We start from the raw sequence: 26,931 nt of genomic DNA, 5'->3' as shown, positions 1-26,931 counted from the left end.
CCCGGCGCGGCCCCCTCGGCGGCCGGGGGGCACCGCCTCTCCCGCCCCCTGCCCGCCCCGGGGGTGCTGGGGGTCCGCCGTGGGGCCCCCCTCCCCCCGGGCCTCCTCCTCTTGCGCTAACGCGTCCCTGCCGGCCCGCCTCAGAGGGGCCGACCAGCCCCCGAGGGCCTACGCGGGCCTCGGCGCGACCCTCACAGCCCCGCGGGCACCTTCCTCCCCAACCGGGCCCGGACCCCGAAGGGGACACGCCAGCGGGGCTCCCCCACTGAGTGGGGCTATTTGTGGCCGCGGGGCCGGGGCGCCAAGGTGGATGTAGGTACCAGGTAGCGGTAGGGCCGGAAAGGGAGAATGCTGGCACCATCATAGAATCATATGGGGTTGGAAAGGACCTCTGGAGATCCATCTAGTCCTACCCCCCCGCCAAAGCGGGTCCACAGGAACATGTCCAGGCGGGTTTTGAATGTCTCCAGAGAAGGAGACTCCACCACCTCTCTTGGCAGCTTGTTCCAGTGCTCCACCACTCCCACAGTAAAGAAGTTCCTCCTCACGCTTAAGTGGAACTTCTTATACTCAAGTTTGTGCCCATTTCTTCTTGTCCTGTCACTGGGCACCACTGAAAAAAGACTGGCCCTGTCCTCCTGACACCCTCCCACTGATTAGATCCCCCCAAAGTCTTTTCAAGACTAAAAAGACTCAAGTCCCTCAGCCTCTCCTCGTAGGAGAGATGCTCCAGGCCCTTAATCATCTTTGTGGCCCTTTGCTGTACCCTCTCCAGCAGTTCCCTGTCCTTCTTGAACTGGGAAGCCCAGAACTGGACACAATATTCCAGATGGGGTCTCACCAGGGCAGAGTAGAGGGGCAGGATGACCTCCCTTGACCTGCTGGCCACGCTCTTCTTGATGCACCTCAGGATGCCATTTGTCTTCTTGGTCACAAGGGCACATTGCTGGCTCATGGTCATCCTGTTGTCCACCAGGACTCCCAGGTCTTTTTCCTCAGAGCTGTTCTTCAGCAGGTCAGCCCCCAACCTGTACTGGTGCAGGGGGTTATTTCTCCCCAGGTGCAGCACCCTATGCTTGCCCTTATTGAATTTCATTAGGTTTCTCTCTGCCCAACTCTCCAGCCTGTCCAGGTCAGTCTCCAGCCTGTCCAGGTCAAACCACTGACCAAGCAATTGTCCATCCATCGCTGACCGAGATGCTGCGGGGTGCTGGAGTTTGGCCTGCGGCACTTGGCTGGGCTGGGGTGAAGATATGGGCCTTGGCTGTGCTGAAGGGGAGGCTGCAGGAGGTCCCTGCGGTGAGGAACAGCACTGTCCCATGAGGAACACCACCCGGCATGTTGCAAAGCTGCTGTGCTGAATCCAAAGGATCCGGGTTTACGTTAAGCAGCACGTACACTGCACCCTTTATCCCAGCCGTTACTCCCCGGAGTGGAGCTACATGTGTGCAAGCTGTAGGGAATCAAGGTGTAGTCACGCTGGTTTGAGGGCACGGCTTTCCAGGTGACTACACCAAGATGGATAGTTGGGGAGAGACAGGTTTTCTGGCCCTCGCCCCCTTCTTTGGCACCTTTCCACGTGCATCTCTCAGAACCGTTGTGGATGCACCATGACTTTCAAGTTTGCTAGACAAGGAAGTGTTGGGTGGCCAAGGGAGAGAGGGAAGTCCCAGGTACTTTAAATGGGAGTTTAGAAAGGGAACTCCTCTCAGCAGCGCAGGAATACTGAGTACCCCTTGAAACGCTTCACAAGATTTAAAAACTTGCATAGGCAAAATACTGCCTCCACTTCCTCGGCCCGGCTTCGTGCTTGGCTGCCACCCCTCTGCTCCACCCACCTCTCTGTGAAGAGGCGTGGACTGGACGGAGGATAATCTTTTCTGGACTCCTCCAAAACAATTAGTTCCTGTCTGACGTGTGAACTGGGCTCCCACGTGGAAAATACAAATCTCATCTCCACAGAGATCTGTCTGAAGAGGCCTTTTCCAGGCTCGTTATCATTTATCTTGATCCCAGCTTCAGCGGTTCACCTCTGCGTTAGGGCAGAGGGATGTAACGTGGGTGTGAGATGAGGGTGAAAGAGATCTGTCCTCCTCAGAGCATGCAGGTCTAGTCAGATGTCACTGGGCAGTTGCAGGAGCACCAGTGTGATCCATCAGAGCAATGCTGTATGGGCCTCGGTGGGATTTGCTGATAATATACCATCCCTGGAGGCATTCAAAAGGCGGGTTGACATAGTGCTTGGTGACATGGTTTAGTGATGGGTTTTTTTTGTCAGTTAGGTTGATAGTTGGACTAGATGATCTTAAAGGTCCTTTCCAACCTCAACAATTCTATGATTCTATGTGGACTTGGTGTTCCTGACCCACTGAATAAATACCAGCCACGATCTTTACTTTGGCACTGAATGGATGAAAGCATGAATGTGGAGTGAAAAACCAAGGGTGGTGTCTAGTTGGGAGCCCACCTTGGGGTCTTTCCGGACATGGGAGCCACACGAGGTCCATGAATTAGTTGCGTTCTTTACAAACACTACACAGGTACTGAGAAGTCCTACTCTGGGAACTTAATTTCCACCTGGAAGGACAGGTCAGCAACTTTCCAAACTAGAGAATTTCCCTCCCTGTTACCAACAGACAACACTGTGCCACTGTTACTATCTTTTTGGTTTTCGAGATAAGGGGGTTTTCCGATAGCTGCTGTTCATCCCTTGCCCTAGGGCCCAGGCGTACGCAGTGCTTTCTTTACATGCGGTGCTCCACTTCAGAGGCAGGGCCTGCAGCTTCATGTTTCTGGTGGCAGAAGAAAGAGTTGCTGCTGGAATATTTTCTCTGTAACAGAGTCGATCAATCACCCGTGAACTTTACAGCATGAAGCACTGAAGTATGTTTTGCCCCCTCGCAGCTGAAAATTAAAGGCATTGCAGAGATTAAAATCTCTTCTTTTTCAGACTCTGAAAGACTTGGGATGGCACAGAAGGACTCGGGTTGGTGAAGCGTTTTGCTGAGCAAACGGAAAGAGCCAAATTCCTCGTAAAACCTCAGCTATTGGCAGTGGAGTCTCACTGGCAGGTGTAATAACTGAAATAACTTCAGGCAGACTTCTCTGCAAACAACAGCAAACAAATGAGCAGCGTCCCTGTTACTTTGCTGAACTGACACTTAAGCTGAGGAAAAGGTTTTGGTTGCAGAGATGTCATCATTGTGGCTATTTTTGCTCTTATTTCATTTTTCCTGCACTGAACATTTCCTTCATAAATAGTCTTAAAGATGGTCCACTGTTGGTATATTCAGTTAAGACTTCTTTAGTATTATTTAGCCTTTATGAGAAATAAAGAACCTTTTTACACTAGAAACAGCATATAAGAAGCTTTGTAACAATTTTAAAATGGAAAAAATACAACATTCACTCTTCCCCCAGGGAGGAGTGGTTCCTTCATTTTGATTACAGGTTTTCAGATTTTGTCTGTGAATGCACTGTGATTACAGATGCAGAAAATAATTGAAGTAAGGTCAAAATATATACATTTTGTATTCCATTAGGATGATTGTGGTTACTTCTACTGCTGCAGTAGCTGTGGGGAACCGCAGCCAGGGTTGGAGTTTAACTGTGTTGGATTCAACGTAGGAGTCCTTCTCTTTCAGCGCAGAACTTAATTTGAAATGCGACGTGTGCCTCCTGAGCTCCAAGGCCTTGCAGTTTCATTTCTCATGTTGTAGGTAGCTCTTGTGAAAAGTCAAAGTTGTGGGGAGAGCATCAGGCTTTTAAATGTGGTGAAGTTTTTAGGCATGTGAGTGGACAGCAAACTCCAGCTGGAATGTTTGCTCAACAGCAACGAGGAGTGCAAGGAGAAAGCACAAGAGGTACTGCATGTGCTGTATTATTCGGGTCATTTCTAGAGATAATAAAGTGCAGCAGCCAAAGGTGAAAGCCAGAGCTGGATCTTACGGGGCGCCATCTCCTAACTTGTATGCCATGGATGTAAATACATCCCTATCGCAGATCCATGCCTGTGGTGTAGTGGAGCAAGATTGGACAAGAACTGCTCTTTTGCAAATTAGCAATATCTACCTTGGGGCTTAAAAATGGGTTCCTTGAGTAGATAACCTAGGTTAATAGTGTGCTGGCAGGAAGGAGGGAGAGATGGAGATTAATAATCAACATTTGTTTGTAGTGAAGCCACTGGCTGACATTATCTTACTAACAAAACCAGGCTGGAATGAAAGAGCAGCATACTCCACTCAAACGTATATAATGTCTTCATTGCATATGAAGAGACATGCTTAATTAAGTGTGATGGCTTACCTGCAGATGCATCTTGTCTCGTAGAAAATGAATCTGTCTGTCTGCTAGGAGTACTGGGTGACTGAAGCATGCAAGGGAAGACAGTCAGAGACATACGTTGGTTGTACAACATTTTTTTGGTTGATGATTCAGAAAGTAACAGGTAAAACATACTACTGAAGTGCCACTAGAGTGCCAGGGACCAACAGAAAAGCCAGAATATCCTCGTGCCTTTTTATAACACAGCTGACTGCAGAGTTATACCAATACCAATTGGGAATAAGCAAGAATAGATTTTAAGTCTTAGGCTGTTAACTGTTCGGAGGTATCATTTTTTGTTACACGTGCACACACCAGTTCGAGCCATTATCACAATGTAATTATATACTTTAAAAAATTATCAAGAACCGTGGTTTTGCAGATTGTACTATCAGCTCATTACTGAGCCATTAAAAAACTGGTTCCAGCAGCAGAACTATTAATGAGCTCGTTTCTAGTAGTGTGTGCTTTGTGATTACTTGGCACTCTGCCTCAGTTTAATTAAGATTTTAAATTTACATACTGCTATTCAACCATATGTTGCACTAGTGTTTACAGAGGTGAATAGATATTATTTTCATCATTTTATAGGTCAGGACATGGTGTCACTTTGGGGTCAAGTGACAAGACTGAAGCCACCCAACCCCTGAAGCCGTCTGGATCTGTTGCTCAACCTGTAGGGTGGCATTTCCTCCATACAGCTGAGAGAATGATTGAGTGGACGTTGACAAACCTGGAACAAAATAATTACAATAACATTATTCAGTAGAACTACAGTACCCGGTTTTATGTATTCATTAAAATTTGTTGCAAAGATCACAGAAAAGCTTCATATCTGTGGAAGTGCAGTGGCCAATTTAAAAATGTACCTTTGACAGGAAAATGATCAAAGTAATTGAAGTGATTTCTCAGAGTCTTAAAGAAAAAAAAAAAGATAATCACATAATAAGAAACAGCATTGTTCCTCCTGTCTGCTTTCTTTGTATTATCAGTAATTATTTGATGTTCCAATCTTGGGAGTCTTATGAATATGAGCAGTCATGAGTAGCATGAGCAAAGTTTGCTGAAACAAATGAGCCTGGAAAGGTCAGATCCCTGCCTTGAATAAATAGGTATAGATGATAATATTGCTGTTTAGTCCTAGGTGTGGCACGCTGCATAGAACAACTCTTTTGTGACTGTTTTGTGCAGCAACTCTTTTGTGACAGTTTGGTTTTTTCCCAGTTTTAAATAAAATCTCCTTCTTGCTGTTTCCCAACTGTGTGCTCTACTTACTAGTGCATTTTTGTAAGCTTTTTACTTTGTTTGATGACGGTGGAAGGTTGACTGAGTTATGAGTTGGGTGTGTGTTCACCCGCTTTCATAGCGTTTAACCTCTGAAGAAAATTGTTGGCAAGGGAACCTCCCCCAAGAGATTGACATTCAAAATAACAAGCTTTGCTAAGTGTGATGTCACTCCTGACGTCTATCTCTACCATGCCTCCATTTTTGTTATGAAATAAAACACTTACATTAGCAGATTTACACAGCAAGAAGTCTTTCCATAATTTCGAGGTTACAAATAAAGTGAAGATAAACCCCAGGCCTGTAAGGGCACTGAGCACCTCTTTCCTTGCTTTTGTCTCCCAAGGGGTCTCTGCAGAGCTGAATCCATGCTTTCCATCAGGTTAATTAGGCATTCAAGTCCCTGCTCTACTTCCTTATTCTTCCCAGCAGACTGATGAGACACCCAAGCATTTGGAAAATTGGGCAGGTATCTCCATACTTTGTTACAGCTCTTTAATTACCATGTTATAGATAAGCAAGTGCTTTCAGGTACTCTTGGCACCTAAAATAAACAAACACAATAAAACATCCCAGAATCTGTGTTAAGGTCTATTAAATGGTCTGATCATCACTAGCTGTTAATCAGGAGAGCCAATGGATTGCAACTGGTCCTCAAGGTATGCATATCACAGTAGTGACATGCCAGAGACTCTTTTTGTTGTTATTGTATTCATTCCTACAAATAAAAAGACGAATATGAAACAGTTATAAAGCAGGTGTGGGAATACTCAGGAAAAGTACCTTAATTTCAATTTTGAACTACAAATCACCTACTTCAAATAGGAAGTAGGAAAATAATTGACACTGCTAAGAAGCGAGTACTTTACAACCCTATGGCTTTCTAGTGCTGTGCCTGATCTCTGCCTGATCGCTCCATGCCTATAGCTGGCATATTGCTGGGATAAAAAGAATGCTCAAAAGTAAAGGAAGCCACGTGGTTTCACAAACCCTGGGCCCAACCCACTGAACTCTGTCAATTACAATCCTGTACACAATTAGATCTGAGTTCTGCACAATGGTTTTGTACCTCTCTTCTCTATGTGGGGTATAGTTTCCTTCCTTCTCCCATTTTTCTAGTCAAACTCTGTACTTCTTTTAATTCCCTTTTCTGTTCAAGAAAAGAATAAAAATAACAGTGATGATGATGGTATAATTGATTACTTGCATTTCATAGCACTGACTCACTCCTGTAATGCAGTTAACAGACTGTAGAAGATATAGAATTCCTTTTTTGGAAAGAAGTGATGGAATTGCTGTCCTTGCTTAGGGGACATCCCAGTACAACTCTTTGAAATCCTGTGATGACAGAAGCTGGGTGTCAGAGGTGGTGTGTGGTCAGACTGAACTTCTGCGGTGGGAGCTGTGGCTTTGCAAGGTCCTCCCACAGGTGCTTTGGAAATTTTTACTGTGCTACCAGGAAGGGGAGTGGGAATACAAAACGGTGGTTTTAGGCTTGGGGTTACAAGGACTTACAGAGTTTTTATCTGCCATGCAGTGCACTCGGTGACTTTGCAGTTCTGCAATCCTTTACCCTTCATTAGTCATATCCCGTCATTGACCCATCATTAACCACTTGCCATCATTAGCTGCCCTGTTAGCTCTGACCCTGTTTTAGAGTTCAGGCACTAAATAATGACAGCCTTCTCAGCTTGCTTGGCTGCGGGTCATTTCTGAACAACATGAAGTACCTAGAATAAAAAAGAAAAGAGAAGACATTTTTCTGAGTAGAACTGTAGAACAGGTAGAGCCTCACAAGAACGGATCATCCCTGAGAAAATATAGTGTATCATATTCCCTGTGCATTAGGGGAAGTATGGGGGAAATGGTGCCATTTTGTTAATACATAGACGCAAGAGAATTAATCAAACATGTAGCAAGGGAATATTCTGACTACTCATTCATTATAAAATAACAATATGATAATTTTGTTTATAAATTGTGAATGTACTCTCTATAAACACCCTAATATTTCTAAGCAAAACCACCCAAACCATTCCCGTCTCTATACAGATAAAATTACACACCCTGGTCAATGCTGTTCCATCCATGCTGACATCTTACGATGCTTGGAGCAATGCTGTGGAGAGACAATAAGTTGCCTGTAAATCTTAACAGCTCAGGAGCCAGAAGGCAAGTAAGGGCACATTAAACTCACCCGACATTCGGTATTTTTGAAGTCCTGTGAATTTGGAGGTGTGTGTTAAATTTGGAAAGGTTGTGCCTTGCACTGCTGCAATAAAGGGCACTGTCTTCAACTGTGGTCTGGTGTTTCCTCCAAGAATTTGAGGTGTGAGCTGGAAAGTCCCTAGGCAGCAGCTGCTCCTCTGGTTTAGTCTTGCAAAAAAGAAATGAGGGGACAGGTTGGGTCTATCTCTTGCCAGCTTTTCTGCCAGATGTGAGCAGCTCTGGGAAAGCACGACCCACAACCAGTTGGCTCTGCCAAAACCTAGGGGTGAACCTAACAAAGAACCATACTCTGCCTCACCTGGACTTTAAGAAGAGGAGGAGAAGACATGTTGAGGAAAAACAAACCCTTTTTAAAATTTTCCGATTATTTGGCCCATATCAATAGATGATTTATGGGTCTGTGCCAGCACTTACACAAGGCACGGGCTTGACCGCATTCAGGAAGAGTTTACCTTCTAGCATCATACTCCAGGCTGAATTACCAGTTTCTGTAGGAGTGTGCAGAGAAGACAGAACCTAAAGTACTTGTGAAATATTTCTAAAATTCATAATGTTTTAACCCCTGCAAATGGTTGGATTCTAGTCTATGGTTTAATTAAAAAAGATACAGGTTTGGATGTTATTTGCACTTTGAACCCTAAGAAGATATTCACAGAGGCTACAAGCTCCTGTAGAGGCGTGGGTTCCTCTATGCCTGGTTGGGTTGCTCAGTGTTTCACCCCAGGCCCTCCTGGGCAGCTCATTCTCTCCAGACTCCCTTCTGGAGCAAGCCAGATTGTTGCTCTGAAAAAGACAGCTGGTTATGAATCCAGAATCATCTGGGCTAAAGCTGGCTTCACTGTACAGAACCCTTTCCATGCGGCATTGCATGTAAAACAATAAAATGATAGTCTAATAGGTATAAACTTACATGAGGATTAGTACATCCAAACATGATATTCAGCAAAACTGCAAGTACAGATGCCTTTTATTCCTAATCTAACTAAACCCTGATGACATAAAGCATCAAACAAACCTAATGCTCTGGCACGGATATACACATTAAGGCAGGTTTGGCTTATATAATCTCAGCTTGATTCTTCTTCTATTGACATGAGTTTAGATATGGAATAATGTAACTGGCTCATGCCAACAGGTGAAATGAGATCTGTCCCTCCACATCCATCTCCAAAGAGAGCAGCGGTTTCTGTAGGGTCGTATTTTTTAACCAAGCCAGCAGATGGCATTCGTACACTTCGGGCTTCCCCGCTCCACATCTTTTGCAGCAACGCGGCATGTTTCCCCTTTTTTAGGGGAGACTGCATCCCTCCCAGTACAATATCTCCCAAATCGGAAAAGAACATTGTTTTTATAAGGGTAGCGTATTTCCTGCTTGTTGCCCAACCTGATAAATTACTGGACTGTGAGGATTAGATATATTATCCCAGAGATTAAAATTTAAATTAGGTCGCACAGAAATAAACTACTACATCCAATCTGTCATTTCCAGAACACTTTGATGAAAGTTGGGAGGTTTCCAAGCATCTGCTCTCTCTTACTCTTTCATACAATTTTTTTTCAAAGCCATTTCATTATTCTGAGTTCTTCGGACTGTGCAGAGACTACACATTATTTAGAAACCAAAAGATTTTACAGACTGAATAATTGCTTCATTTATGGAGTATTACCATGGCCAGTTTGCTCAGAGGAAAACAGCTCAAAGGTGTATTAGAAGTAGTGTTTCAAGAGTGAATGTGAGACCAGAAAAGATACTACTATGTTCCCAGTTTTTCAAGCTTCACAGAAACCAGTAGGAAATAGCTGAGGTTTGATCGTTCAGCTCATTTCAGCTTGCAGAGCAATGAATCTCAACAGGAGGAATTAAGTATTAAAACAATTGTGACATGACAAGGAATGCTGGTACATACTAAAAACCAAAATGATTGATGAGCCTCACAGAAACCAACCAAACAGATACCAAAAACCAAACTGAGGATTTGAAATACTCGTAAATGAAATATGACCATACATGCAGTTCTGCCTTCCCTGCATCTTCTAAAGGACACGGTACTGGGGGAGACCTAAGTTTTATAGTAATAATGGACCTAAATTATTCCTTATGTCTTTGGAAGTGAAGATTCTATTTACTTTAGCGAGTTCAAGATTAGATTTTATGTGAGCGTAGCTCAGAAAGTCAAGTGCCAGACTGGAAGAAGAGAAGAGCTCCCTCAGACTTCAGAAGATGCATGTTGATAAGCCCAGTATTATTGTAAAAGCTTTAAGTAGAAAATCTGTGATAGAAATGAAACCAAATAGTGCAATACTTGTGTATAGAGCTAGATGGCTGCAACGACACACTAAGAATGTCCAGATTTGCTAATTCATTGCGGATTCTACTTTTGTTTTATATTTTGCTTCATATAAAACAATCTTTTCTGTCTTCATTTTCTTGACATTTTTATTATGTATAAACTCCATCTACTTTTATAATCTGATTTTTCTAAATAAAGTTAATCAGCTTTAAGATTTGCATCAAATGATTTTAGGCAATCACAATTTTAAGCTGAGACTGTATTTCATTTTTAAGTCAAATTTTCAGTCTTTATTTCCTCCATATAGCTACTTCAACTACAGAAATATAGAGAGATGTCAGAAGATATTTAAGGGAGCTACACACATTTAGAAAAATACCTTTTTAAAAATAAATTTTCTGGCAGGCAACCTGTTCTTACCATTGTTTTATAATCTTGCAGAATAGTATATCTTAGGAACTCTTGCATTACCTTTAGGCAGTAAAGTGGCACAAAAGAAATCTTAACAAAAGACGAGAGAAGCGTTGGCGGGTGTGGGAGGGGGAACACGTCTTAGTAGCTTACACAGGCATTTCAGACCTTCTTTTTTTGGGAGGGGGGGTGGTGGTGGTGGTGTTCTGTGAGTGTGTTAGTTTAAAAGATTAAAGTTTGCAATCTGCACTGAGAGGAGAGTTCTTGCTAAAGTCTGTATACCAAAGCTGGCTGTGAATTGAAGAACTGTTGTAATTAGATTACTGTAAATACAATAAGAAACTCACTCCTGGTGGTCTGGGGAGGGGTGTCATAGGGCACTGGAGAATTGTGTTGGCAGGATTTGGGACAGTTTGACTGAAAGCAGAGAACACAATCTCAAAATCCTTTTAATCTTTTTTTCCCCCCAGTTCTTTGGGGATTTGTTTGTCATTAAGTAACAGTCAAAAGATTAAGGAAGTATAAAATGACATTAAAGCTCACAAGTACTTCTATAAAATTATCAGTGCTAGTGTAGTCTTCAGCAGGGATCGCTTCTGCCAAGACTTTCTAGAGCCAGGCAAAATTAAAAGAAAAGAAGCAAGCGGGCACAAAAGCAAACCCCGCGAATGTGGGCTGGAATAGGGCTTTTCTGCTCGCGCTTCGAGCGCACGGGCTTCCCGAGTACGGCGGCGGCTGTTGCTATGTGTCTGGGCTCAACAAGCTTAAACTTTGCATGGCCCATGCTAAACTAATTTGAGTCAATTTGTCTACATCATTTCAACAATCGTCCTGTGCATTTTGAATCGTACATACAACACTGCATGATAAAGGCCCACCGCGCAGATGCCGACTGCTCATTCTGCCGTGGTCTAGCTGTTGCTAGTTCTTCACCATGGTTTCTCCATATCCTAGTGACAATGTTAGTTTTTCGATGGTGAGGTTAAGTCTGTGCCTGGCTAGTTAAGACTTTTCTTTACAGAGGACAGCTCCTATAACAACTGCCAGCTCTAAGCCTGACCTTTAAAAATGAAATGAGGGAGTGTTAACTGGAGTATTTTTTTTTTTTTAATCTCCCGAGAGAGTTCAAAGGAATACAAGGAGATTTTGCAAGTAAAGTTTTAAGCCCGCCCAAGAAAGAGACACCAGTATCAGAAGCTCTTATCACAAGAAAGCTGATCTAACCTGCTTACAATTAAATAGTTTCAGTGTAATGGGTTTTGACTGGTTTGTAAACATGCACTTTGCATGACAGTTTTATTTTTGAAACTGAAATCAAACAAGAATAAAGAATTAAAGCAGCTCCACTCTACACCTAGGTAATATAACAGGGCTGATCTGCAGCTGGTGCAAATCAGTAGAGCTGCAGAGGGAATAAGCTGCATTATCCCATTTTCTACCAGCTAAGGATTTAGTCTTTGAGAGGGGGGCATCATGTTTGGAAAACTCCAGTATTTCATGAGTAAAAGAGCAAGAAGAAGCAGTTAAAAATATACCACATTCTCATGTATGATAAATCCTTGCAAGAGGCATTAAAATCCATGTGTTCTGTAGGGAGAGAAAGACTATAATTAACATTTTTATTATTCTTGGATTGGCTTGATGGTTTCTCTGCAAGCCTCTGCTGAAAAAGGATTACCTGGTGAGTCTTGCCAATTTGGAACCCTGTGTAACTCCAGGGACAGACTGGCTGTTTTTCTCTCTTTCTCTCTCTAACAAACTATTGAGGATTTTTTGTTAGACCCACTAAACATGGCAGTGGTTTTCCTATAGCAAACTCTGGAATAACTCATTTTTGACCATGTTTCCAAAACAACATAATTCTGTCCAAATTTCCAGAATCTGAGTTGGGTTTAAACTTTAGTGGTTTAGTTGATGCTTTTCTTTTTTTTTCCTTTTTTTTTTTCTTTTCCTTTTTTTAACCTAAGGCAGTTCAGCTAGCCCCTCTGTGTTAAGCGAAATTTTAAAGAAACAAGGATATATTGCCTAAGAGGTCACTTTTCCTTCTTGCAGGAAAATGTCAGTGAAAATCTTTCAGTGAAGTCCATGTTTTGGGAGATGTTTCAATACAGAGCCTTTTTTTTTAGTGTTTGCTCTCCAGATGATAAAACCAGAGAGATGAGAAACATGGGTAGCTCTGAAAAAGAGCTCAGTGGCTCTTTTTTAAATTCACATCCCCCAGGCATGTGTTCATCGCACTCTGATTTGAATTTTAGGGCTCAAAATAAAGTTCAGTACTTTATTCAAATTCAAATGAACTGTGCTACGCTCTGGCAGCCTCTAAGGATGTGGCAGGCCTGCAACCCCTCAGAAAGTGGAGAGTTCAGCAGGAGCTTTCAGACTAAATCCTGGCTACCCTAGGGCAAAGATATTCTAAAATCTCTCTTTTTGGGCAAGTTAGAAGAGTGAAGGTGGACATGAAGACCTGAGATGGTTCTTCTTGTAGAGCTTCAGCTAATAAAGATGTGGCACAGGGCTGTGCTGTTAGATAAGGTGGGCTCAGTTTGGTTTTCCTGCTGATGGCAGTGCTGTAGGAGTGCTATAGCACTATGGTAGTTCCTGAATTTTGGGGCAGGGATGGACACACTGGATGTAGATGCCAGAAAGAGCTGAGCTCCCCTACAAGATCTAAGGGAACAAAGTATCTGCCACTGGCAGCAGTCAGTCACTCAAATAAAAGCAAGCTGATTGCAGAAAGGTTTATCAAGAAGCTTTGAAAAGCAGCATCAGGAATAAAACTGAATCTAAACAACATGGGTTTATAAGATAAATGTGGAGGTGTTGAATGTCCATAGCTAGAAAAGGAGCTGGTTACTGCAATGACTGTTGGACACCTCAACACACAGTGCCACCTGCAGCTCTGGCCTGAGCCTCGTCTCCCCTTGTAAAGCCTCTGGGAGTCACAAAAATGGGGATCTGCCCACATTTTTCAGTGTGATAACTGAAGTGAGAAAGCTGTGTTAAATCCCACCCTCTCCTGGGCATAGGTGCCATGACAAGTTCAACTGGTCTCATGGTATAGCAGCATTACCCATCGTCCTGAGGCCACTTTTGTCCCCATGTGTACGATGGAGTTAAGCACTGACAGAACAAGTCTCCGTACAGCAGGTATTCTCCTAAAACAGGTGCTTTTCTTTCAAAATATTGCTTAAGAAACAAAACGCTTCTCAGTAAGCACTCCTTTTCTGACAACTGATACCCCTGGAGTCAGTTAAGATGCTCATATCAGTAATTAGAAAAGTCATCTGAGCAATCTTCCCCTCCAAGAACTACCTGGACACGTTTTTTACCTTATTCATAATGCTTTTTCCACCAGCTCATTTTCCCAGACAGTAGATGCATGGAGAGGAGAGCAAAAGTAGATTAACAGAGAGGAGTTAGTAATTAATTTTCAACCCACAAATTATGGATTTCTCGAGGGAAAGGTGTCTGGTCTTTAGCACTCTGCCGGGAACCTGCAGGACCTGACTCATTCAGTCCCCAATTTGCCCCTTCTCATGTGGGAACAGTCACAAACGTCAGGATGGAAAAAGTAAAAATTTGCCAGATTTTCCTCAGATATGGAAGAGATCCCTGTAGGGAGCCATGGGCCGCCAAAACCAGTCTCAAATGGCGCTTTGTTCAGGAGCTCTGGCGGGAGTAGCCCTGTGAGAGTGCCAGGGAAACGCTGGCCTTGCTCTCTGCTCTGGGGACCCGCCTCTTTGGCAGGATGGGAATACAAAATATGACAGGGCAAATCTATCCCTAGTAAAGAAAATAAAAGTAAGGGGCTAAGACCAGATAAGGTTAAAGGCACAGGTTTTTGGCTCTTAGTTTCCAAACAGAGATGCAGCTGATGGAGGCATCTAAAACAGACTTTTCAAGCATTTCATGCAGATGTGGTGAGGACAGACAGCGTTGGATCACACATGGACACGGGGCTGCTCAGCTTGTTAAGTGACCTGCAGGGAGACGCAAGACCTCCAGGGCAAAATGCTTTGGGTCTGGGGGAGCCCACCATGGCCACTGGAGCAGGAGATCAGACCTTGTTCGACCCACTGAGATTTTTGCCATGAGCAAAGACTTTGGCAGCGAGCCCTCCCTGTAGCCTGGCAAGGCTTAGCTCCATGCCATAAGCAAGTTCTTGAAGTGCTTTTCTGCCAACTTCTCAGCCAGCTTGCTGCAGGCCAGGCTGCTGCTCAGAGGCTACAGGGAGATCAGGAGCTGGGATGAGGGCAGCCCTAACTCCCAAATTGCCATCTTACAAACAGCCATCTTACCTCAGGGCTGATGTGTGAACACTGTTGTTGAGGTTGCTGGTGAGGAAGCTCTCCTGGCTGGGAGAAGATTATCCCTCTGTTGGGCATCTTGGCTGCCCACTGTCTGAAGGAGGGGCAGGAGCCCCTGGTGTGGATCCTTATGGGAGAGGTGGTCTCCAGCGCTAAAAGAAAATGGGACATCAGCCCGTGGACTGTGGTTCTTTGGAGGCATTATGGTCACAGAGGCAGATGTGACCAAATTTTCCTGCCAAAAAATGAAAACATGATGAGCATCTATGAAAAGGGAAATTGTTTTCACAGGATATTGCTCTTCTAAATGAAAATACCCACTCTGAAACTCTCACAGAAAATTTTTTATCGTCAAAGTTGTTCACTTTACCCTACCCAGTACCTTCACTGTGACCCTCCACCATGAGCAGCAACTCGTGACATGAGCAGTACCACTGTCTCCACAGGCACATAACCATGAGGAACAGATAGTGCTGTTTTGAGTAAATCAAGTTACAAGAATCTGCTTTTATAAACCAACAAATTAACTAGTTGGTGTCATGCCCTTTTTGTCATACAATGATCATAAACACATGGCAGTTCTTGCATAGTAAGGTTGGAGTGCTAAGATTTTTAATATTTTGAAGATGCTCGGGCTTGGACTAAATGTGATACTGTACCTTATTTGTGGAGCAAAGCACTCCTAACTCTTCCCAGGACTTGCAGAGCAAATCTCTTGTATTGAAAATCCCAGACTAACCAAAGAATCACTGTTGCATTTAGTGATGACCAAAGCCAAGAAACCAAACAAGGTGGGAGGCTCCAGCAAATGCTCTGTACTTATTGCTGAAGGAATGAGGGAAGATGGGGAAGGGTGATGGTACTTCAAGGCTGATAGAAGGGAAAGGAACTGTATTTTGCCCCCACATGGTCAAAGCCAGGGGCTTCTACTGGTCACCGCCACTGTCTTTGCCTGGACCAACAGTCTAAGTCAGTTTTTAGAAAAAACATATTTGTGGAATTTAAAATTCCCCTTGGCATTTGTTGCACTCAATGCTAAGTTTTGGCAGGGTGTGATGCTGTTCCCAAGTGGTGGCCAGAGTGTGTCCAGCACACTACAGCAAATGTGTTTTCTGTGCTACATGCTGAGCACCAGCACTGGTCTTATTAACGCACACAACCGCTCATATTTGAACTGTGTAAACTGCTTCTAACAGCTCCTTTCCCCTCTTTGTTCAAACAAACAATGGCCTTTGGAAATTTATTTTAATGCCGCCAAGACCAAATTGTTATTTAATTTAGCAAATGAATAATTCTCCTTTCCAAATCCCCTTTAGCTCCGCATGTATATTTCTTAATAGCTTGTCTATATGCCTATCAAATTTTTGCTCCCCTGAAAGAATACAATGAGCGACCCTTTGCTTGTACAGCAGATTAGGAGAGGTAAAGGGGGCTATGGCTCCTCTCTTCATTCCCATCCTGCCATTCAGAGAAAGAATGTACTTTGGTTTTCTATGGACCCGTTTGGCAGCTTGTTTGGCTGTGAGATACCAAATTTGGAGCTGCTTCTGGGAAGACATTTGTGGAATGCAACACTGGAAATGTGCCCAGAGACCTGCCCTCCCACCTGCAGGTAAAGAGCAGCCTGGGCAGCACAAGCTGAACATGAAAGACAAACGCTCAGCTCCAACAGAGAAAAGAAAAGCCACATGGTCCTTGCAGTCTTCCCAGGGCCCCCTCAGTGCTATTAGGGCCCCCTCCTTGGGGAGCCATCATGAAGAGCACGAATAAGCAGACACCGAAGGCGCAGAGCGGGGGCACAGAGCACCCTCAAGGGCATTAGACTGCCTGTCACACATGGGAACACGATGTCTCAGCCTCTTTGCAAACTTGGGCATCACAGCATGCATTATCACGCGTCACATTTCTAGGGCTTTTTCAAAGCCAGCGATGCCACATTCCCCTCACATCACTACACTTTTTGAAAGCCCTTTACTTTCATGATTTCTGCAAGAAATTTCTTGACAGCTTTCTTCAGGAGCGAGCAGGGATAGCTTGTATGTACATTATATACATATATATAATATACATAGTATATGTGTGTATACACGCACATATATATGTATACCAACATTTTCACTGGGAAGATGCAGGCTCTCCATGGCATGAAGAGCTGTGAGGTGCTGGATCTCACCGCGCCATCTCTTTTGCCACAGCACCGTGACTGCGTGTCACCAGCTTCTTCACCCTACACCACCATGGCCAAGGTGGGTGCCCAGGCTGCAAGAGCAGTTAACCTGCTCTCACCTGATGGGGTTTGATCAGATGCCTACACTGGCCAGTGGGACTCTATAGCCTTTGAATTGGGCTCCAGTGGATGAAGGTAGGCAGGAGGGGATGGCAGTGCTGGCCTAGCAGAATAACCTCTCTGCCTGCCTGGAGGGGGAGCAGAAAAAAAGATTATTGGGAAATTAATAGTGCGAATGGAGAGGGTGAGTAACCCAGCTCAGCTTGGTGAGAAGTGGTTGCTTTGAATATGGAACGCCCCTGGTGGGGCTTCCCTTATTGATGGGTCAGGAATCCTGCATCTTCCCTGGCTTTACAAAAATTACCTGTGGGGCTGATTGCAGTGGAAAGCAGCAGCTGGGCTGTTTTGCAGGTATTTCAGGTATTATTAGCCTTGAGAGCATGAAAAAGTGCCTACACGGGACCAGAAAGTGGGCCACATTGGGGGAACCTGCTAGGTACAGACAGCACTTCAGCCACTGAACTACACAGTTTTCCTTATCCTTTCTCTTTTGTCTCTCCAGCTTCTCTTCAGTCTCAGGCTGACTTCTGGATTCACTCAGCCTCATTCCCCAAATCCTCAGATCTACAGAAAACATTTTCCAAGGCTTCTGTCCTTTTACTTTGTAATTTTAAAAAGGGACTTTTGAGTAAATAAAACAATGAAATAATACTAGAGGGTGTACAGTAGGACCTACCATGTCAAATTATAAATAAACTGAAAACATTTAACTTTGAGAACAACCCCCCCCATCGCACACACACACGCCTTCATCCTGCAAAAGGCAGCATTAGAAACATTCTTGTATTTAGGTAAAAATGTGAGGCCTAAGCAGTTAAAAGGCAATGTGCTCTAAAGCTTCCCTAATCTATTTTCCTCCAATTCTTTCCACCTCTAAGAAGCTTGTGGAGTTAGTTGCCGATTAACATTCAGGAAGATTGTACTCTGTCTCCAGTTCATTGCTCTCTTGTTGGCTTATTGTTATTCAGAGCCCATTTATTGTAGATGAGCCATTCATTTTCCTCTAATTGGATGGGATTGGATTTCACTTTCATTGTTGGATGCATTGAAAACCCGGGAGGGGCTGTGGGGATCAGCCCAGGGCTGGGGAGATTTAACTCAGCACAAAGTTTAGGTTGCAACTGAAAGAAGCAAAGAAGCTGCTTTTTTTTTTTTTTTAACGTGCAAATGCCTCACAGCTAAATGTGCAAGTTCTCCCTTGTGATCCCAAACACCTTATTGTGTAACTTACACTTTCAGTATTTTTATATAATTCTTCACCAATACACTCATCACACGGTGATTGCTATGAAGATTCGGAGTGTCAGAAACCCAGCAAGGGCTTTGCACTGATGTCCCTCCTGTCAGGATCCCACTGGCTTGCTGTCTCTCTCAAATGTTTGGATCAAAATCCTTTCACTCAGTGCCTAGATCCTGTCCTGTAACATCCTTCCCTCCAAATCTGCTCAGATTCATTTGGGGTAATACAAGCGTCTGCAAGCAGAAGGTAATTTGGAGACTTTGCTCTGCAATTTTTCACACAGCAAACGGCTCCAGCAGCTGCTGCATCCCCACCTAAGGGGAAGCAAAAGACTGAAGAGCCTGCCCAGTGCTGAACCACAGCCCGGTTTTGTGGTAGACACGCAAGCTTGGACCAAACCCATCACTTCCAGCCATCTCATAACTCACTCTGAATTGCTGGCAGCAGAGCTAAAAATGCACATGGGGACCCACACGTCAGTGTGCTGGTCACTCAGCCAGCGAGTCACCGTGCCGTGTGGGAGCCCCCTTCCCAGCCAGAACTATGGAATGGCCATGGTCACAGGATGGGCAAGGACGGCACAGCCACTCCGGGCTCCGTGGCCGTAGCACTTCTCACCTCACCAGACAGCTCAGGGGTGGGAAGGAGGGAAAACAGCCTTCTTCATCCCCTCTGAAGATCACATCTGCTGAGAGCAGATCTCAGGATTTAACTGCCTGAATTAAAGGCAGTATTAAAATTAAACTCTAGGATTTAACTGTCTGAGAAATAGATGCCTGATTTGCTGCACGTTGCTCTGGAGTCAGCAGAGAGATAGGCATCCCTGGAGAGTGAGCAATGCCTCTGGAGATGGGCTCTCTGGAACAGAAAAGCAAGGAGATGCCTACCTTAGATGCAGCCCTGAGCTCTAGCTCATCCCCTAAATGTCTCCTGAGCATCTCTAAATTCATCTCTAAACATCACCTGGCAAGGTAAAGCCAGGGGCTGTCTTTCTGGGAGAGAAGGTGGAGGGAGAGGAAAAAGCACAGGGAGGCAGTACAGCAAAACTACTGCAGTGTGTTGGAAGGGTTAACATCTGGCCTCCTGCAGATGTCCATCTGATGGGGACCTAGGGGCTGGCTGAGCTGGGGTATTTACATGGGAAATTCTCCAGCAAACTGCAAGCCTGTACTGCAGGCTTTCCCTCGGAGGGAGCCCATTTTGCACTTCTCTTTTCTTCTAGGGCACAGATTTTCATTAAACATGTAGGAGTGTCATATCTCTGACACCTTTACTGTGCTGACAAATAAGTTTTAAACTGGCCAGCAGGTTTAAAAGCTGCCAGAGGGGGCACAGGGAAAGGAGAGAAACACATGTGTACCTACACACAGTGGGATCAGAAAGTAGGTTATTAGAAGGATGAAACAATTATCAAAGAAATTGTTGAGAAAGACCCTCTGCACACAAGAACTTGCAAAACACATTTCCTACAGATCTGTGCCCAGTTGCTGATTGCACCTAAGAAGGTGCCAACTTGGCCCAAAACCCTACGTGCAGTAAGGTGTTTATTAAATTTCTTTTTCATGCGGATCCTCTGGCATTTTATAAGGGCTAAACCCACAGTTGAACCCTTCCCCCTCTCCCTGTGCCCTTTAGTTAAATTTTAGGTTACTTGATACCTCTGCAAAATCCCCCAGTCACCCACACTTGGTGGAAGGAGACCAGCAGAGACCACAAGAGCCTGAGAGGGAGGCAGAGGGACCCACATACCAGGTGGGTTGAAAATAAGAGAATTAACACCAGTCCCAAAGGGCAGGCTCTGGCTGAGACACAAGACATTTAAGACATAACCCATTAAAACTGATAGACCAAGCAATGAGGACAATGTGCAAAGGTGCCTGAAATCTAAAAGAATATTAAAAACAAGAGGTAAAATTTGACCTGTTGCTTGCTGGGAATTTTTTGTTTATAAGGACTATAGGACTACACCTAAAAGACTTTGACATGAAGACCTGCGTTACAGGTAACTGGTAATGTTCTGAGAGCCTTCAACCCCACAATAACACATGACACAGCAATGGTAGCTCAAACTTGGCTGTCCAGATTCAAAGATGAATTGACAAACTGAAGACCTTCAGATGATAACCAGCCCCACCACACCTCACAGCCTGTCGCTTCGATGTCCAATTATGCACATAAACTATTATTTTTTCAGTTTCATTAAATAAAAGTTTTATATACCTTCTTCCTACAGAGATATTTGGTGGTTGTCAGTTTCTGGCTTTTGGTGGTTCCTAGGGTCTCCAGGCCCCTATTAAACAGTCTGGGAATGATAATTAAACAAAGCAAGTCTATGAGCTCAACAGCCGCTATCCTGGGTTTGCACCTCCCTTGGAAGATTGTGGCGGTCCGCAAAGCAAAAATTACAAAAACCATCTGCTCTGGCTCCCACACAGCCTCCCCTTAGCCTTCCCCTGAGTGCGCTGAGCAGCACAATCGTAAATCATCTTACTGTTTTTTTCAGGCCTCTGCAAATATGTGGGTTACGGGCACTGAAGCTGGCCACACTCATGGGCTCACCAGCACCATGCAGCTAACAGCATTTTCCCACATTCGCTGTCCAGGGATTATGGACCTCTACGTAACTTGTTGGCTTTGAACATTACACACCATCTCTGCGCTATCTCCAGCATTTTCGGGTTGCTTCCCAAATCACGGATATAGAGTCCACCAGGGCCACAGGTTTTCCAAGAACCTGAGAACCTGTTGGATATTTTCCTTTGGAAAATGTTTTCCAACAGCAGTTACAGCTTAGATGCTGCTTATCTACTTATGGTCATGCTATATGCACTGCACCAACTTTAGCATTACTTTTTCTTACAACGTTACTTCTTACTTAGGCAGGGACCGTGCATTTCCACCTTTAACTCAATTTCAGGTGAACCTTTGTCTGTAAAATCTTTCCAACTCACATCAGTGAACATTTTGGTTGTATCACACATTCAGAGTTCAGGTATTTTTGTCTTGTTTTTCTCCATTTTTTTCCAACTATCAGCTACAAAGAGGCAGCGGGACTGACACAGCGAGTCACCATCACAGGCTTTGCTTCCCAAAGTCAAAACAGGGCACCGTCAGAGAACCCGAAGTGTGGTGAGGACCTCTTACCTCTTCTGTCCTTGGGCACAGCTATCTTTCAGTTTTTCCTCCTCCACCAGCCACACAAAACTCCAGTTTTCTCTAAAGAAAAGCAAAGCCAAACTACTTATCCCACAGACAGAAACTCTGAGAGGTATTGACCTCTACTGGTGCAAGGGCTTTACCAAGTAAAATCTAGAAGGAATAGTAAAAATTATGGCCTTTTTAAACTCTTCCAAACAATTACAGAAGGAAATGAGAACTTTCTGTGTCATTTTAATGTCCCGCTGTATTAGCAAAAATTTGACAAGACTGCTTTATTTCATTTCATGATTTTTGCCGATTTCCTGATTTCACCTTGTCTTTGGTTACTTATTTTTCCTTTCTCCCATTCTTAGAGAATTTGCAAAGGTTAAAAAGAACACACACACACCCCAATTGGGAAACTGAGAAAACAAATAACCCTTTTGTCCATCTGACTACCTTTTCCAGATGTTTTTGAATGGGAGCAACCAACTAGGCAAAAAAGGCCTACAATGTAAAAAAAAAAAATAAAATGTTGGTGGTGGAGAATGACAGAAATGGGAAGGTGAAAGAGAAGAACAGACAGTTCCTAAAAGCAGGACATCCCACCCCAGACTACACCTCCTCATCTTCCTACTGCAGAAGCAGAGGTTATTCTCAGGCTGACTGGCTCTCCTGACCTCACCTGCTGCCAAGCCTTAATTTCCCAGAAAGCTTCTTTCCAGGCCCAAAACAAGTAGCAGGAGCATCTGGACCCTGGTTTTCACCAGGTGGATACAGGAGCTATGGTGACACCGACACAGCCTTACCCATAACCTCGGCATGCCCCTGGGAAACACAAGACATACTTACAAAGGCATTTTGCCTTAGGCTGGGAAAAACTGTCCATATCTTCCATAGTTGTCCAAAAATGACAGTGAACAAATGGCTCCCTGTCACTCATTATTTTATTATGGGTTTGCCACCATGCAAACAAGCTGCATCATGGCCCAGGGAATGAAAACTGCCTGATTCTTGCAGGTTTGTACCCAATATTGCCATCTCCGCACTGCAGTAATTCAGGCTCCCCATCCCTATGCCTCTTACAACCCTATTGCTCCTCTTGCCGTGCCCCAGGAAGGGCCCCAGCCCTCTCCATGGTGTGCCCAGGTGCCCACAGCCCCTCATGGGGACACCTCAGCGGTGTGTCTGCCATGCTGTGTCAGCCGCCAGGGCCTGGCTCACCATGGTTAATGGTGGGAGGCCTTGCGGGGCTGCCATGACACAAAATGCCGTACCCTCCTACAGTTGCTACCCCCAGAAAGGGTAAAAGCATCATACTTTTTTCTACGGTGCCTCCCAAAGGCCAGAGAGGCTTGTACCAGAGCAGGGAAAAATCCCCTCAGAGTGGAAGTGAGGCCGCTGGGCACCGCCATGCCGGGCAGGAGTCATGGGGGCAGCCTGGCCCATCTCCCCAAGGAGCAGCGTTCACCAAAACCCTGCCAGACACTTTGTCCTGGCCTTATTTATTTGTTATGAATAATTACAGCTCCCCTTTCCCCTCCCCTCCGGCCTGGGCACAAAGCAGCCCGCTCCCCAAAAGGCAGCGGCATGTAAAAGTTTGTTGTCGCATCTCCATTAAACTGTACGCTCTCCGCCCGCCAGCGATAATGCACTTCAGATAATTCGTTGACGCAATATATTTTCCAGGATAGGCTTTTGTTTTCTTTCTTGGCCGCTCACCCTCTTTCTGTGGTCAGTTTTGCTCATTTCTCTTGTAAGCTGTCTAGAGGCAGAGAAAAGGCTTTCAGTTTTAAGCAGTTTCCTTTTCAGTTCCCCTTTATTGAATTCCAACCTCCATTTTTTTTTTTTTTTAAAGCATAGGGACATCATTTATCTTGGACTTTAAGTTGCAGGGGCCTTCAAGGGGCTTCTTTTTTTCTTTCCCAGCTGCATTTGTTGACACACAGTCAATCTGTTTTTTGCCTTCGTTCCCCCTCTTCCCCCCAGCAGGCCATAAAGTATCGACAGCTGTGCCCTTTATTAGCATAGCCATTTTAAGCACAACAAGGGGGAAGAGACTAAATATATTACAGCCATTACCTCTGTCAAAAAGTGACAATTTTAAAACATTTTAGCTCTTCACTGGGAAAGCCAGCAGCACAAAAGAAAGTGCTATAATTTTATTGTAAATGCTTTTTAAATATGGGTCACTTGGCCATAATCAATAGAAAGGATAGAAAAGTTCAAAGCTTGAGAACAGCTCAGGCAGATAGCAGAATTTTTTTTTTTAAAGGCTTGTCTTTAAAATATGCTAATTGGGGCAAAAATACAACAGTGAGAAGCATGCAAAATAAGATCTTGTTCCTGGCGGTTTTGTTTTCCGTACAGCTCTGTTCATGCTTTTCCCATCTACTTATAAGTGTGTTTTACAACTTGGATGGGAATTATTCCTCCCCAACAGGGTGTTATGAACATTTGGGTGCCGAAAAAACAGGAGGCAATCCAGGCAGTCAGTAGCCTCTTCTCAAAAAGGGGAAAAAAAATAAACTACTGGATTTTCCAATGCCTTTGGAAATATGATGTGCAGCAGAGCCGGTTTACCAGGCAAGATAACTTCTTGAGCATAAAGTAATCCTGAAGCCTTAGAATCCTGGTAGTTTAGGTTTGGATTCGTACACTTGTTGGTTTTCATATAGAAGAAACTTGTATTGTAAATATTTGTATGGCAGAAACTTTGTATTTTAAGCTTCCAGAATGAGGAATTGGCCTTTTTGATAGAGGAATAACACCCACAGTCAGCATCTGTTATGAGCTCTAAAAGGTAAAAGAGGGCTTACAGATGCCCTAAAGCCTGTGGATCTTGGCTGCTTTTGTTTTTATTTGTAATGGATTTATCAGGCAAAGAGGAAGGGGCAATCTCAGCAGGGTTTATTTTGAATGGCTTCACCTTCCTCTCCCGTTTATAACATCTGGAGAGAACTTACAAGTCTTTTCTCTCTCTTATCTGTACCTCCCTCATTACAATTTTTCCTCAAGGTTTCACTTTGCTTTTTAAATTTCAGGACATACGTAATACTTGGCTTATACCAAAGCAAGATGTTAAACAGACTCCCAAAAGCAAAGCTGCTTTAAGGGATCTATTTAAGCAGAAGTCCGTGAAATCCTACACACGGTATTATACAGTACCCATCATCTCTTGCGATGCAGCACCTATCTTGCGGTGGTTCCCAGGGGCCTGTATCCCACTGCACTGGGCACGCTCTGAATTTGCAGGAGAGAGGGAGGGAGCATCCTGCACTGAGAAGAGTGTGGTCCACGGCAAAGGGGAAATGGGAAGGAATTCTCACCACCCATCTTTTGGCAACCAATTTAGCAGTTAAATGCAACCAGCTGGTCTCCCCAGGCTCCCTCTGTAGTCGAGGGAGGGAAAGCAAAGCTCCTGCAGAGGGTCATTCAGTGCACCCAAATTAGCCTCACTCTGAATTGTCCTCTCTCTCATCCGTGACTGGAGAAGGAGTTTGAAGAGACTACCCGGGTAATTTAGCCAGCTAAGATGGGTGGTCTGAATAATGCCTTCCCCACCAACCTCTAAAAGCCTGCCTAGGTACCCCACAGAGATTGGCATGCTGTCGGAGGGATCGATTCCCAGGCACGTCAGCAGTTCAGTAATCTTTGCTCATGCCCTCTCTAGAGAAAGACGGGATGCTCGAGGAGCTTACTTGATCCTGTTGGACCCTGTAGCTCCCAGCCAGGACAGGGAGATGACCTGAGCTACATTTTTTGGACCAGTTGTGGCCACGGTTAAGTTTGGGATGTTTTGGGTTTTTTTCTCCCACCCCTCAGACTGAATCTACTGTCCTCAAGCCTGGCCACAGGCCACTGAGATGGGAGCAGCTGTGGGATACCCTGACCCTTTAGAGGTGTCTAACGATGGAATTGAAAGTGGCTCCAGAGCTGCCGAGACAGGAGACATGGCTGCTCCTACCTCCTTCCCAACAACTGAGTTTGGTCCTTTCTTGTGGGACCCCCTCTCCCTGATCCTCACTGCTGCAGAGCAAGGAAGGGGGAGCTTGCTCTCAAGAAGGAAAGCAAGCCACGGAGACATGGTGCACCTCCAAATGAGGGACAGACGTGCAACGGCCAAAGCATTACCCATTCTTGTGACCGAAGGCTACACCCTAACCATGGCACAACCTGCCCCAGGCCAAGTAACAGGTAAAAGCAAAGGATTAACCAGACTCTCCTGCAGACTGTGGGGCTGGCAGTGAGAGGAGGAGCCCTGAAAAACACTCAGCTTTTTATCGCAAGTAGGCAATCACCATCATTTTCCACCCCACACAGCCACCTGCATCTCCCCCATCTGTCTGGCCACCCTACCTATCTCCTACTGCCTGGGGGCAACCAGGGCAGGCACAGGCTGCAGGGTGGCCTCCCACGGCCCACCTCCTCCAGGCAGGGCTTCTGTTGCCCTCAGGTCACCCACCCCAGGCAGCTGGCTGGCAGCAGAGGTCAGGAAGGAGTGACAGCTTCTTCCATGCTCCTCCTTCTACCTTTCCAGGCTCCTCGGCCCGTGCGGAGCTGCCTGTGCTCTAGCCCCTTCTGCTAGAAAGCAGCCCCAGCTGGATGATACACGGCAAAGCTCAAACACCACCACTTTCCCCCGAGATTCTTGGTCTAAATATGGCACCACCAGAGCGTAAACGTGCATTTTGGAGAGAACCAACTTCAGGATGAGCAAAAGTTTTTGCACAAAGAAACCAGGGAAATATTCCCTACCCCTTTTCATAGGAGCCGGAGCAATCCAAGTAACTAAGACGTTAATGAAACAAAGATTTTCATTTGCCAGGTTAAATTGTGCTCTCTATTTATTTATACTTTTTTTTTTGCCTGAAAGTGAGCTACATCTTTGTACTGTCACTAAGTAATCATTTTTCTATGCTTGGCCAGAAAAGAATCTGACCTGGGCAAACTGTTTAACTTGCTGCTCATCAAAGACAGGCAAAGTCTGGCTCTCCGCTGTTTGAACAGCGGAACAGTCTTTTTACAGCCAGCCTTATTAAAGCACAGGATTTTATTAGCTGTTTTGTGGTAATACGGTGAAGGACAATGTTGTGGAATGCTCCTTCAGGAGATTTGGGATCTTGTATACTTTGGGGTTTACTTGCCTCTTTCGGACTAGGATGCTTGGCAACCAACTAATACGACAGCTTCATTGTACTATTCTCTTCCTTAAAGCCACCTTTGACAAACAGTTTTTTAGCCAGGTAGAGGAAAATTACTGCTTGAAGAAATGTAAGAAAAATATACTATTGCCCAGTTGTTCTGGGGGTTTTGGTTTGTTTTTTTTTTTGTTTTGTTCTTTTATTAAACCATTGCAGATTTTCAGGTACTGGGAAAAAGTCCAGACAGAGGGTGAAAAATCTACTTTGGCCACATGCA

The sequence above is a fragment of the Calidris pugnax genome, unplaced genomic scaffold (assembly GCF_001431845.1).
Source record: "Calidris pugnax isolate Ruff unplaced genomic scaffold, ASM143184v1 scaffold44, whole genome shotgun sequence".
In the NCBI taxonomy this organism is placed as follows: domain Eukaryota; kingdom Metazoa; phylum Chordata; class Aves; order Charadriiformes; family Scolopacidae; genus Calidris; species Calidris pugnax.
This window is presented reverse-complemented; position numbering follows the sequence as displayed.